Genomic DNA, 12,436 nt, shown 5'->3' on the forward strand with positions numbered 1-12,436 from the left:
AACAAAAATATATTTATATTCAGGAATATTTTATATAAACACCACAGAACATAATATTCTGTTTATTTCATAGAATCAAATGACAAAATAATAATAGGTGGGCTCTTCTTTAACAAAATAGATTCCTAGTCTCAGCCTTTAATTTATGCCATAGAGTTACACTTCCCAATGAAGTTAAACTTTTAGGATTACTTTGAACACATCAATCCTCTGCCCAAGAATCAGTGACACTTCCCAATGAAGTTAAACTTTTAGGATTACTTTGAACACATCAATCCTCTGCCCAAGAATCAGTAACATACATACTATGACATAATAATATATAACAATCATGTGTCACATAATGACATTTCAGTGAACACCTGGCTACACATAGGAGGGAAAGGGTTGTCCCATAAGATTATAATAGAGATGAAAAACTTCTATGGCCTGGTGATGTGACATTATAGCGCAATGCATTACTCATGTGCTTACTGTGATGCTGGTGTAAACAAATCTATTGTCCTATCAGTGGTATAAAAGTATAGCAGGTGCAATTATGTAAAGTATTAACAATGATAATAAACAACTATGTTACTGGTTCATTTCCTGACTATGCTTTTTGTCATTATTTTAGAGTGTACTTCTCTACTCATAAAAATGTAAAAGTTAACCATAAACAGGCCCGGGCAGGTCCTTTATAACAGCAATCCTCCACTTTTTTGGTGCCAGGAACCAGTTTCTTGGAAGACAGTTTTTCCATGGATGGGGGAAGTGGGGAGATAAAGCTCCTCTCACTTGCCCACTGCTCCCCTCCTACTGTACAGCCCGTTCCTAACAAGCCACAGACCACTACTGGTCACAGCCCAAGGTTTGGGATCCACAAGAAGGCACTGTTATCAGAGGAGATGACAGCTTCACAAATGTTATTGGCCCTGAAGCCCTTCCACTGATGCTATCAACCTTAAGAACATCAAAGTATAGATCTCAAAAATAGGAAAGTGAACACAGGAGAGGAAAACCAATGAGAAAAGATAGAATTATATTTATCTTATCCAATGTAGAGCTGTTAGGTAGATGAATGAAATTCTAGCTCTCCTAGGGAAAAAATGGCCAAATGGGGTCTCTGCCATGGGGCTCCCTTGAGCTATTGCCCTGCCTGGGAAGGACAAAAGGACAAAGGTTGGACCCTCTTAGATGTGCCCACCTTAATCCCATCCTGAGAAGTACAGGCACTGCAGCATTGAGAAAGTAATTCAAGACTAACTACCATACCATTAACTGTCCATCAAACTGATTCCATGGAAACATCTGAAACACGAGGAGGGCCCCGTCCAGGCAGTATAAAATGAGACCCCAGACCATAACTAGAGCCCTTTCTTTGTGACACCAGTGTGGGCCCATTGGCTCCTGATGATGAACACCTCTTGCTCTATAAACCTACCTCTCCTTTCCTCAATAAATTTTGGTTTATGCTTGCAAAAAGAAAAAAAGATGGGGAGATGTAATATAGTGATACTGATAGTCCCGACCTTGTATAGGCCTAGCCTAATGCTGATGTTTATGTCTTAATATTTTTTTTTTTTTTTTTTTTTTGAGACAGAGCCTCAAGCTGTCACCCTGGGCAGAGTGCCGTGGCATTACAGCTCACAGCAACCTCCTACTCCTGGGCTCAAGTGAGTCTCCTGCCTCCGCCTCCCAAGTAGCTGGGACCACAGGCGCCCGCCACAACGCCCGGCTATTTTTTGGTTGCAGCCGTCATTGGTGGGTGGGTCCGGGCTGGGGATTCAAACCTGCCACCTTAGGTGTACGTGGCTGGCGCCTTAGCTGGTTGGGCTATAGGCACCGAGCCTATGTCTTAATTTTTAACAAAAAGTTTTAAAAGTAAGCAAATAAAAATTATAAAGTATAAAAAATGTTTGTAGAATAAGGATATAAATAAAGAAAATATTCTTGTATAGCTGTACAATGTGTGTTTTAAGCTAAGCACTATTAGAAAAGAGTATAAAAGTTAAGGTCTAAAGTAGTGTGCAATAACGCCCTTGGCCTTCACATTCACTCACTCACTATCAAACTCAGAGCAGCAAATTCTATTCATGGTAAGTGAATACGTAATCGTACCACTTTTTTTTTGAGACAGAGTCTTACTGTCTCTGAGTCTCACTCCTTCAGTAGAGTGTTGTGATGTCACAGCTCACAGCAACCTCATACTCCTGGGCTCAAGCAATTCTCCTACCTTACCCTCCCTGGTAGCTGAGACTAGAGGAGCCCACCACCACGCCTGGCCATTTTTAGAGGTGGAGTTTCATTCTCGCTCAGGCTGGTCTTGAACCTATAAGCTCAAGTAATCCACTTGCCTCGGCCTCCCAGAGTGCTAGGATTACAGGCATGAGCCACTACATGCGGACCAATTGTACCACTTTTTATCTTGTACTATATTTTTACAGTGCCATGTGTATGCTTAAATTCACAAACATTTACCATTGTATTACAATTGCGTATAGTATTCACCACAGTAACATGCTGTACAAGGTGGTAGCTTAGGAACAAAAGGCTCAATCATACAGCCTAGGTGTGTAGTTAGGCTAGAACATCTGGGTTTGTGTAAGTATACTCTGCAGTGTTGGCACAAAGACAAAATCACAAAACTTTCTCAAGGATTCTCAGTTTTCTACTACATTATTAAGGCCTATTAAGATTAAGTGTAAAATCTTGGATTTCACTATTTCCCTCTTGTTTCATCAAAATGATAACATAAGTGTGCTTGTATCTTTTCTGTGTTCATTTCCAGGCCCCAACCCACCATTTGTTTGTTAACTGTTCTCTGTTTCCTATTCTGCCTTTATCTTTCCATTTCCCCAGATGAAGTTCTACTTTTTTAAAAAAAAATCACCTTATCCCAGGAAACTTTACACAAAGCTGAGCTTTTCCTGCACTTCTGTTAGGCTTAAAGTCAGTACAATAAAGTTTAGAACTTAATTATTCCTAATTTGTTAAAAATCACTTATTTTACCCTTTATTTTCTTGAGTTGATTATAAGCTCTCTAAGAACAATATTCATGACATATACATATACCTCTTACATAGTAGCTGTTTAGTATACATGTACAAGTAAGTATATAATATGCAGCTATGCAGCTTACTTATTTCTACCATCTAAACAGATACCCAATCAGGGAACTTGTACATTTCAGGATTTTCCATTTTCTCAAAGTACCTATGACTAAGAGCTCAATTAATTTAATTTTGCATGTAGTTTTCTTAAATGTTTACATGCATTATTTTTAGTATAATTTCATGATTTCAACATCCTTAAATAATTTTTCTAATCCAGCTATAACTTTTCATCATCTTTTATTTGTGAATCATAAATTATATTTTCAATAATATGGAGAAGTAAACATTCTGAGATCTACAGAACATACTTTAAAATGCTGAATAAAATAAACCTAGGTCTTTATAAATGCTTAAAATACTTTGGCAGAAAAGTAAAGACCAATCAGATGCTGAAGATGGAAAGACAGAAAGATAAGCAGAATGGAACACTGGAGAACGGGATCTTTGGCTGCTGTCTTTTACGGTTACTTAGAGAATAAAGATCATAGACAGAGAGAGGTGGATTCATAAGGTGGAGTGCTCAATAAACAGCCAATCCACAGCAAAAGGCTTGGATTCCAATGACTAGATTGCCTAATTGTAGTATGAATTACAAAGAAATATTTATTTTAGGGGACTACAGAGTAAATCTCTGCTTTAAAACTCGATAAATGAAAGAGAGAAAAATGTATCTTAATAATTCAGGCCTCAACCAGGCTTGCTACTGTAATTGGTACTATTTGGTTATACACCAAACTTCAAGAATTCAATTTAATTTAAGTGGCCACAGGTATTTACTAAACACAAATCCTCTCTGGTAGAGTTTGCCTTCAAATTACATCTCAAAATAACTCACATAAAATTTTAAAAAGTATACATGAGGCTGATTTTAAAATATACAAAATACTCACGGAAAAATATACCTTCCATGAGTTAGAATCTCAAAAATAATATGCTGAAGAATCAAACACAGATTTAGAATGTAAGACATGTTATGTATAGCATATAAAATATAAGCATATATAATATATTTAAAATTTAAAGAGGAGAATGAGATTATGAGTAACCAGCAAAGGATCATAAAATAAGAAAGAATATTTGGAACAAAATATAGAGCCCAGAAATAAATCCAAACAGACATTATTTGAGTGAGTTCCTCCTATATTTTCTTCCAGCAATTTTATAGTTTTTGGTCTTATATTTAGTTCTTTTACCCATTTTAAATTCATTTTTGTACACATTATATGGTGCAAGACAAGAATCTAATTATTTTGCATGTGGAAATCCAGTTTCCTTAGCATCATTTGATCCTATTATTAAAGACACTACTCTTTCCCTATTGTAGCCTCTTGGTGCCCTTGTCAAAAATTAGTTGACCATCCATGTTTGGGATAGACAGAAGAGACAACTAATTAATTGAAAGATGGATGTAAAGAAATTATCCATAAAGTACCAAAGAGAAGCAGACACAATGACTATTATAAAGAGGTTTAGAGACACAGGGCACAAGTGTAAATGCTTGAATATATGTTAATCAGAGTTCCAGAAGGAGAAGAAGGAATAAATTGAGGAGATAAAATACTGGAAGAGATAATAACTGGGAAACCTCTAGAACTGGTGAATCACCTAAATTTGCAGATCCAGAAAGCCCAGTGAATCCAAAGAAGTATATGAAAACAAATATATATCTAGACACAAGACAGAAGCATAGAAAGGCACCAAAGATGAAGAGCATATCTCCAAAGGAGCCAGAAAGAAAAGGTAAATGATTTACAAAGATAGGAAAATTAAACTAAGATCTGACTAATCAGAAGCAACATTAGAAACTAAAAGAAAGTTGAAAAATGGTCTTTAATGAAGTGAAAGAAAATAATTGTCAATCCAGGACTGTAAATAATATCTTTTAAGAACAAGCACAAATTATAAACATTTCCATAGAGCATAGCCAAGTGTTTACTTGAGAAATTTATAAAGGAAGGACTTCAAACTGAAATAAGTGATTACCGATGGAAGATATGAAATTACAGAAGAAAAAAACAACAGAAGCCAAGGATAGTAAATATAAATAAATCTTAATATTGACTATAAATATTACTAATAATAAATACAAATGATCATAATAGCATGAATCAACAGAGCGAAATTTAACATCTTCTGGGAGGGAAATTTCCCTTCATTTGGGAGGGAAAATTCTGAAAAAAATAGAATGTGGTGGATTGAGTAACATGAGGTCTGACAATTAGGATTGCAAACTTGTCCCTGTGCACTTACACAGGCAGCACTGTACAAACAACTTGGTAAAGATTCAAAACCTTGGCTATCAGTGTCTCAGTGTTTATGTCATATGGTGGTGTCTTGTTGAATGGCATTCAATATTGTTGTTATGATTTTTGTGTGCTGTTATCAGAATGGTGGAGCTTAAATTGGAGCAATGAACAAACATTTGTAAATTTCTTATTAAACTTGGCAAGAGTGGAAATTAAATCAGGGACATGTTCATCCAAATTTATGGGGATAATGCCATGAGGAAAACAGCAGGGTATAAGTGGATTAAATTTTTTAGGTGGGGTAAGAAATTGTCACTGATGAAGAGAGGTCAGGGCAGCCAGAAATGAGCAAAACTGACGATAACATTGCAAAATTTTGTCAAACTGTAGGCTGAATTTGTTGGCTAATGATGAGAAGTAGAGCAGACCAAATAAACATTGATAGTGAAACAGGAAAATCATAACTGAAAATCTTTGCAAACAGCTCATGGCTATTACATCACAACAATGCACCAGTTCACACAGCACTGTCTGTCAGGGACTTTTTAGCCAGTAAGCAAATAACTGTATTGGAAGACTCTCCCTACTCACCTGAGCTGGCCCCCAGTGACTTTTTTCTTTACCCGAAGATAAAGGAAATACTGAAAGGAAAACATTTCAATGGCATTCAGGACATCAAGGGTAATACAATGATGGCTTTAATAGCCATTCCAGAAAAGGAGTTTGAAATTGCTTTGAAGGGTAAACTAGGTATGGCATCAGTACACTGATACACAGCTTCCCGAGGGGAGTACTTTGAAGGTGACCATAGTGATATTCAGCAATTAAGGTATGAACCACTTGTAATAAATAGCAGAAGGAAAACCAAAAAATCTATAAGTATGTAGAAATTAATATATTCTTACTCTATCAATGGGTCAAAGAAGAGAGTGCAGGGGATTTTAAAAATACCTTGAGACAAATAAAGATAAAAACATAGTATACTAAATGTATAGGATATAGTGAGCACAGTACTAAAAGGGAATTTTATAGCTAAAAATGCAAATATTAAACAGGAAAAATCTCAACTCAACTTAAGTCTCAACTTAACTTTGCACCTTAAAGAACTTGAAACAAATAAGAGCAAACTAATCCCGAAGTTGACAAAAGGAAGAAATTATAAAGATTAGAACAGGCATAAAGAGAATAGAAAAAAATACAAAAATACCAATGAAACTATGATTTGGCTTTTTGAGAAGATCAACAAAATTGACAAATCCTCAGCAAGATTAAGGAATAAATAAAGATGACTCATGTAAAATCTGATGAAAAAGGAGACAATACATCTGAAGCCACAGAAATTAAAAGAAGTACAAGAGAATGCTATGAATAATTACAGTCCAGCAAATTGGAAACCCTCGAAAAAAACTGATACATTCCTAGAAACATACAATATACCAACACTGAATCATGAAGAAATATAAAATCTAAACAGACCAATAGCTTAGCAATGAGTTTGAATCAGAAATTTAAAAAAAAAAAAAAAAAACACTCTCAACAAGGAAAGGCACAGGTCCAGACTCCTTAACTAGAGAATTCTAACCAACATCTAAAGAATTAACATCAGTTCCTTCAACTCTGGCAGCAAATTGAAAAATAGTAAACAACTTCCAAGCTCATTCTATAAAGCCTGTATTATTCTAATATCAAACCCTATCATAGACACTACTAAAAAAAAAAAGAGACAGACAAATATCCCTGGTGAATATTAATGCAAAAATCCTTAATAAAATACTAGCAACCCAAATTCAATAGAGCATTAAAAAAATTATACACCATGACCAAATGGGATTTATGCCTTGGGATACAAGGATAATTCAACATGTGAAAATCAATCATGTAATATACCACAGTGACAGAGTGAAATATACCACAGTGATAGAGTGAACTGTACCACAGTAACAGAGTGAAATGTACCACAGTGACAGACTGAAGAACAAAAAACACATGATCATCTTAATTGATGTAGAAGCATTTGATGAAATTTAACAACTGTTCTTCATTTAAAAAAAAAAAAACTCAATAAAATTGGAATGGAAGGAAACTACCATAACCAAGGCAACATATGTGAGGCCCACAGTGAACATCAAATTCAGAAGTAAAAGAGTGAAGGACCTTCTCAGAACAAGGAAAAGTTTGCCCTCTCCCACTTCCATTCCACATAGTATTACATGGAGTGAGGCAATAAAAAGAAAACAAAAGTCTCCAAAATTTGAAATGAGGAAATAATCTCTGAACACAAATGACCTCATCTAGTAGGTAGAAACCCTTAAAAATCTCATACACACACACACAAACTATTAGAACTAATAAATTCATCAAACTTGCAGAATAAAGTATCAATACACAAATCAAAACACAAGTTATGTTTTGATATAATAAAAATGAATACTTTGAAAAGGAAATTAGGAAAGCAATATCTTTTAATAGCATCAAAAAGAATAAAACACTTAGGAATAAGTCTAACCAAGAGCTGAAAAACTTTCACACTGAACATTATAAACCATTACTGGAAACAATTAAGGATGGTACAAATAAATGTTAATATATACCATATTCATGGATTAAAAGATTCAATATTGCTAAATTTTTCATAGTACCCAAAGTGAGCAACAGAACCAATGCAATCACTATAAAATACCAATGTCATTTTGCAGAAACAGAAAGAAAAATTAAATCATCTTGGAAACCTAAGCCAAAACAATTTTGAAAAGTAAAATGAAATTGGAGGGCTCACACTTTCTGATGTCAAAGCATATTCTGAGCTACAAGAATCAAAATAGTATGGAACTGGCATAAAGCTAGACAAATAGACCAAAGAAACAGAATAGAGAGCTAAATAAGTCCTCAAATACATCACCAAATGCACTTCAACAAGGGTACCAAGCCTTCTCAATGAAGAAAGAATAGCCTTTCCCACAAATGGTTTGGAAACTAGATATCCACATGCAAAAGAATAAGTGTGACCCTAATACGATACACAAATGGCAACTCAAAATGGAATAATGACCTGAATATAAGAACTAAAACTGTAAAACTCCTAAAATAAAATCTGTGGGTGGGAGGGGGCCACAGGAGAAAAGCTTCGTAAGATCAGTCTTGGCAATGATTTATTTGATATTACACCAAAAGCACAAGCAGCAAAAGTATAAATAGACAAGTAGGGCTGCACAAAATTTTAAAACTTTTGTGCAAAAGACATAATAACAGTGAAGAAGAAAAGTCTATAGAATGGGAAGAAATATTTGCAAATTATATATCTGATGGGGGTTAATGTCTGGAATATACAAAGAATTTGTTCAAATAATCTAATTAAAAATAGACAGAGTGTTTGAATAGAAACTTTCCAAAGATGACAGGCAAGTGGCCAAAAAGCATATAAAAAGATGTTCAACATCACTAATCATTAGAGAAATTCAAATCAGATCCACAGTTAACTATCACCTTATACCCTTTTAAAACAACCCAGAAAATAAATGTGCGTAAGGATATGAAAAAAAAAACTGTAACCCTGTACACTGTTATAAGGATTGTAAAATGGTAAAACTGCTACGGAAAACAGTATGTAGTTTCCTTAAATAATTAGAAGTAGATCTACCACATAGTCCAGAAACCCTACTTCTTGAATATATCCAAACTAATTGAAAGCAGGGTCTTCAAGCAATATTGTACACTCATGTTCACAGCACTATTGACAATGTCTAAGAAGAAGAAGAAACACTAATGTCCATAAACAGATGAAAGAATAAGCAAAATGTGGTCTATGCATATATGTACTATGCAGCCTTCAAAAAAAGGAAATCTTATCACATGCTGCCACATGAACAAATCTCGAAAACATGCTAAGCGAAATAAGCTAGTCACAAAAAGACTAATACTGTGTAATTCCACATATATGCGGTATCTAAAGTAATCATATTTGCAGAAAGAGTAGAAAGCTGATTTACAAGTATTCTGTGGAAAAGAAAAAAAGGAGGCTATTTAATGGGTATACATTTTCAGTCTTGCAAAATTAAAATGTTCTAGAGATCTGTTTCATAGCAATGTTAATATACTTATCACTGCTAAATTGTACATTTAAAATAATGAATATGATAGATCGAAAATACAACATGACCAATTGAGTTTATTCCAAGAATATAAGATTGTGTAATATTTTAAAATCCTGAACTTAAATGCAAAAAATTAATTCTTATAAAATAATATAACTAGGGTAATGAAGAATTTCTTTTAGCAAATAAAAAAAGTACAAATGATAAAGGAGAAGATTGAAAATTTGTCATTAAAATTAAGGACGCCTATTCATCAAAGCACAATGTCTAAAAAATAGAAGGGTAAAAGTCAGACCCAGGGAGATGTTTTCAAAATAGTCAAAACAGAAGAATATTTAGGAACTCTTCAAAATCAGTAAAGAAATGGAAAACCACATAATAGGAAAAAATGGGCAAGATTATGAAAAGATATTTTATGGAAGATGATAAATAAATAGGCAATATACATATGAAAAGCTTTTCAACCACATTGGTAACAAGGAAAATGCAAATTAAAATATATATGTTATACTGCCAGAAAAAAAAAGTCTAAAGATGTTAATTTTTCATAAGTAGAAACAAGTGGAATTCTTTCATACTGCTGTGAAAGGTAAATCAGGAAAGACCATTTGGAAAGCAATTTGGTAATTTCTAATAGATTTGAAATTGTTTATATTAGTTTTCTATAACTGCTATAGTGAATTAAATCAGATGTAGCAGCTAAAATAATAACCATTCATTATCTCACAGTCAGAGGTTGAATGAGCTAACCAAGGAATTCTGCTTAGGAAATCATAAGGCTGAAATCAAGGTATCAGCCAACTTAGGTTCTTATCTGGAGGATCTGAGAGAGAATCTGCTCCCAGGATCAATCTGGTTGTTAACAGATAGAATTTAATTCCCTCCCATGGTTTCCATGTGGCCTCATAGCTCCAAGTCACCAACAAGTAGGTTAAAGCCCTTGCTCTATAAGTGTAACTTTCTCTGGCACTTGTATATCTTCTGCCTTTAAAGGTTTACATGATTACACTGAGTTTACCTATATATCATCCTATCTTTTTTTTAAAACTTATTTAAAACTTTTATTTTTTAACTAGCAGCCACATCAGGACTCAACAAGGGCAGAGACTCAAATGAATAGCTTTTCTTAACACATCAGTCTAGAGCAGAGTTTAAACCAAGCTGGACATAGGCCAGCTCTAACCAACTGAATCTCTTCTTCTTGGCATTAGTCACATGAGCTAGAAACTGGCTTCGCTTCCCCTAAGGAAGTAGGTGGAGGCCATTCATGGCTTCCTCAAGGTTGACAATCTCTCAGTGCCACAAAAGGCAGTACCTCTCAGCCAAGCCCTAAACCACCCACATGGTTCAGACTCTGTACACATGGGTGCTATAAACCACAATCTCAGTGAGGCTTTGCCCATCTCCTCAAAAAAAGAGTTTCGCAATCTGTCTGGGCCAAATATGGGTTCCAACAGCTACGTCTGCACCTGAAACACCTTGCTCTATCAGGTCTTATGAAACATTCAACCACGGTGGGCTATCTTCACATTTTGGGAGTGTTTCCATGTTCTGACCCTCAGATCCACTCTCACTAGCAGAATCCCTTCTACATTGTATATAACCTATGACCTTAGAATTTTATTCCACGTATATGAGACATGTACATTTATTGTAGCATTGCTTATATAAGAAAAACAAACCCTTAAAACTATAGGAAAAAAGTCTACCAACTTGATTCTAGGTATATTTGTAATTTCTAAAATGGATTACTATACAATGAAAAATAAAGAATAATCAACAACAAAAACAAAAAAAAAAGCCCAATGACTAGGTATTAGGTAAATATCTTTGTAATTCATAAAATTTACAAGCAGTGAATAAAATGAATAAACTACAGCTTCACACATTATCTGAATGGTTCCAACAAACTCTTTTGAGATAAAAAGTCACAGAAAAATATATATACTCTTATTTCAGTTCTGTAAGTCAAAAAACCTATAAAATGAAACATTACATTTAATAATTTTATGAAAAGCTCCCATAAGGTTCAATGGGTTTTAGAAAATTAATCTGTTTATGCTAAGCTAGACGGAAAAAGTCCTATCATTAATGTGGGATGTCTTCAGAAATATAGTAAGTTTCCTGCCTCAAAATATCTCCTTCATCAGCCTTTCCTAATATCAAAAATTTTTCAGGCTCCCAGATTTACCTTGAGGATGTTCACTTGGTAAACCTGTTCATCTATTTTCATTTTCTAATCAATGCCACCTCTCTGACTCCTATAAACAGTGTTAATTCCTTCATTCTTTCTACCTTGTAGGTGCTCCTACTGTGGACATCAAGACCTAGTGCACAGTGTTTGTTTTTAAGCATTTCCACACAGCAGAGTTTAAATCCGAGGTATATCAATTAATGACTCTGATCATAAACAAGCTGGTTACGTTTTTTGTAATTCAGTCTCTTCATCTGAGAAATTAAAATAATAATGTAGTTTAAAATATCACATGTATAATAAACATAGCACCAAGCAAATATGCAATAAATTATAATTATTATTATGTGTTTACATGTATCATTTACAAGGGCAGTGAGCTCCACAAGGGCAGAGATTATGCACTACTATCTCTGCATACCTTCATCTAAAGATGTCTCACACTTACTAGATGTTGTCTAACCATGTGTTGAATTGAAGTGAATTCGACATAAGAGTAATGTCAGGAGGTCCTAGCTAAATAATATAACTCAGGATGGATGTACAAGAAGAGTTAACAAATTAAACCAGTGACATGCCTTCCATATGATGTTAGTACTTACTAGTTTGTTGACTGGCTCTCTGGTAAGTGGGCCCTGAAGATAATCAAATGTCGTGAACTTGAGAGACAGGATAAAGAAATCAATATGGAAGACTAGGCAGCCAAAAGGGCAAAATGAGAACTGGAATTTAGGGATAATCTTCAAAACCATATTAACCAACTTAACACACAATTGGGAGCAATCTTGACTACAGTAACAAATCCCCAC

The 12,436-nt window shown here is 34.5% G+C and overlaps 1 protein-coding gene across 2 annotated transcripts in view; it reads right to left on the minus strand.

Annotated features, from left to right (window-relative positions):
• The window catches only part of CPNE8 (copine 8), a 205,969-nt gene that overhangs the window by 105,438 nt on the left and 88,095 nt on the right, over positions 1-12,436 (minus strand). The gene's annotated exons all lie outside the window — the stretch shown is intronic.

Source organism: Otolemur garnettii, unplaced genomic scaffold (genome assembly GCF_000181295.1).
Source record: "Otolemur garnettii isolate 467f Iridium unplaced genomic scaffold, OtoGar3 scaffold00070, whole genome shotgun sequence".
Taxonomy (NCBI): Eukaryota; Metazoa; Chordata; class Mammalia; order Primates; family Galagidae; genus Otolemur; species Otolemur garnettii.